This window comes from Arvicanthis niloticus, chromosome 8, assembly GCF_011762505.2.
Source record: "Arvicanthis niloticus isolate mArvNil1 chromosome 8, mArvNil1.pat.X, whole genome shotgun sequence".
Lineage (NCBI taxonomy): Eukaryota > Metazoa > Chordata > Mammalia > Rodentia > Muridae > Arvicanthis > Arvicanthis niloticus.
The window spans coordinates 38,669,455-38,672,735 of NC_047665.1; the positions used below are offsets into that span (position 1 = coordinate 38,669,455).

Here is a 3,281-nt window from a genome sequence, read left to right on the forward strand (position 1 = left end):
TTAACTTATGTTCTGATTAATATTTTGTTTTTTACAATCTACTCTGACTTTCAGAGAGAAATTCAAAAATAGCAACTCTATGAGCCACTCAGAATCCAGGTCATTCTTGGTCAAGCTGTCTCAATAATTATATATTTTTGTCTATCTTTTTTTAAAAATTTAAAATAAATTTAAAGTTTATTTTGTACTTCCCTGTGTGTGTTTATGTGTGTATCTCAGCATGCATGTGGAGGTCAGAGGACAGCACGTGGGAGTAAGTTTTCTTCTTCAGAGACAGATCAGGCTGTCTGGGTGTCAGCAGGTGCTTTACTCACTGAGTCATCTCTCCAGCCCCCTATCTATTCTTAATGTTGAACAACCTCTCCATCATTCAGATTAAACACATCTTTCTTCACACCTTCTCCATGTTCTTACATCACTTCCTTTAAAATCAAATTATACAGACTGACTAAGAAGGTGTTATTTGTCTGGTTCTTTATGTCAGATACTTAGAAAAATACTTTAACATAAGAGCTATAAGAATAACATGAGCAATGAATGTTACCTACAGACAAGTCACATTTACAGCAGAAAGACTAGGAAGTGGAGGGATGGTGAAGAGACTTGCTTCTCTTTCAGAGAACCCTGCTTCATTTCCCAATATCTACATTATAGGACACAAGTAGCTCAAGCTTCTTGGGACCTAAAAATCTCTTCAGGCCTGTATGGGTGCCTGTACAAATGAGCCATACATTCACACAGACACATACTCATACTCATATTCATAAATAAAATTAAATCTTCATATTGGCAAAACAAGCTTTTTAGTAAGCTAAAGCACAATACAATATACATCGCTTAAATATTTTGTAAATACAGTGCAACCATTCAAAAATAAATACCTATTAATCGTAGTAAAATAGATCCATGATGGAACCAAAATGTTATAGGGGTTTCAGTTTCAGTCATGTATGAAATATGTTTTTTTTTGTAATTGTATAAATCTATCTCTAACAATTCAACAATGTCATATTCAGTGATTATATCATAAGTAGTTTTCAGAATATACCCATCAGATTCTCAGAATCATGTCAATAGCTTACTGTACGGAACAAATATAAGAAATTAAGCACTGAATCCTTTATTGAACTGAATGTAGAGGCAGATCCTTTTGCTGTTCTTTGGTGACACAGAGCTGCACGGTGCTGTGCAGAGCACCTGGCAGTAACAAAGGGCAGCTGCAAACAATCCTTGCTCGGCTTCAGTCATACTTATTGATTCATTTTGGAAAAGACAAATGCACATTTCAAAATCAACCTAGACATACAAACAGATATAAAATAGAACTTTACTGTGTGCTTCTTATCTAGTTTATGCTATATTTCCAGTCTACTCCTGCAGAGAACATTCATGAATATAACACCAATGAAATGTTTCCAGGCATTTAAGTTCTGTGACTGCTGCATTGGGCTTCTGTTGACTAACTACATGGTACATATCATTCTTTCACAATTCTAGAAATTCTTTTCCATAGATTAATTCTTACAGACACTTTGAATAACCACAAAACAGCCTCATGGTGCTAACTTTTAGCAAAGACAGTGTCAGTACAAATAAGGACTTCTTGGAATACGATGATCAAACCAGTATGAATTTTGAAAAATTTACGAAATTCCTTTGCATGTTTCCAGTCATGGTAGTAATAAAACTAGTCTTACAAATTGTAATTAAAGCGTATTTCTCAGAGCTGGAGTGGTACCTCAGTGATTACAATTACTTTTAGTGGTCTAAGATTTGATTTCTAGGAACCATATTCTGGTTTAGAACCATCTGTCTAACTTCACTCAGTGACAGGGAATTTGATGGTCTCTTCCATCATCCACAGGCTTCAGGCATGCACATGCTAAACAGTACAGGCAAAGTCTTCATAAACAATAAATCTATGCAAATATAAAAAATTGTTAAGTTCCTTCAAAAGAGTGACTGTAATTAGGTATGGTTTCTCTTGCTCACGGCTGTAAGTCACCAAGATTATTCTCTAAAAATAAACACACAATGAAGCTGCAGTGTGGGATTTTTTTCTTACCTACACATTGCCAAACTGAGTTCTTTCTTGCTTATTGAAAAGATAGACGAGAGAGAGAGAGAGAGACATTTTCTCAATGTCTCCCACTGAGCATGCCAACGTTCAGTTAGAAGCCCATCCCTGTGAATCAGCACAAGGGGGCTGAAGACTGCATAAGCAATGGTCAGAAACTCTTGAATATTTACCATCAAGAAACTGTTTCCTAATGACAGACTTAAAAACAAAGAAAAAGCACAATCAGTCCAGTAGAAGAAAACAAAACAGAGCATCAGAAGGAGGACACTTTGAGCAGCTCTCAGCTCAGGGGGAGTTCTGTAGAGAAGTTTGGAGTTCTGAAGGTAGAGGACATGCTGGCAATGCTTGTGGAGAAGAAATACCATGTAGACACTGGTCCCTCCCATGGCACCCTGGAACACTGTATCTCTCAGGACCATGAGAGGGAGAACAATCCATTTTACTTTCTGACTTTCTAGTGTAAAATAGCAAAAGTAGTTGCTATTCTTAAGCTGTGACATATTTAATCCTTTACTTTTGATGGAATGGATTAAGTTCACACTTATTAAAGCATTGAATATCCAAAAGAATGAGAAGATTGGAAGGATGTGCCATGCAGATTTTGGTCTGAGCCTCCTCCACCCAGATGATCTGGGACTGATGATGATGACCTGGACCACAGTGAGGAGACTGCTGGTGCAGATGGAGAGGCCCCGGGACACCCTCTCCAGGTAAACAATGATCTTACAGACTGTGTCATCCAGGAAGTTTCTCAAACCAAAAGCTACTATTGTCTTTTGCAATCTTTTTGTAAGAAGGATTATGATGTTTGTAAAAGCCAAGTGGATGAGAATAAGGTGTATGGGTTTCTTCTCAGGGCCTCCCCACCAACTGAACATATAATTCACAGAAACAGATATGTTCCCCAGAATGCCAAGCACAGTCATGAAGAGAAAAATTGTTTCCTTAACAAACTGCAAAACCATTTTTACTTCTTAGGTAGAAAAACTTGTTTCGAGGATGCAAACACATTTTCAAGAAAGTATTAGTAATGCCAGACATGGATCTGAAAAACACATTTTGCATAATAACATTTTCTGGAATTCATGAAGCAGCCATGGACACATGTAATGTGGCAGGTGAGGTCCTGAAACTCCTCCTTTCCCTGTGGACTCTGGGATATTGTGTATGCTCTGACAGGTGAGTTTTATAATGGCTATTT

The 3,281-nt window shown here is 37.3% G+C and overlaps 1 pseudogene; it reads right to left on the minus strand.

Moving 5' to 3' along the window:
• Window positions 1-2,138: 2,138 nt before the first annotated feature.
• On the minus strand, window positions 2,139-3,065 carry LOC117714045 (vomeronasal type-1 receptor 4-like; annotated as a pseudogene).
• Window positions 3,066-3,281: the final 216 nt, after the last annotated feature.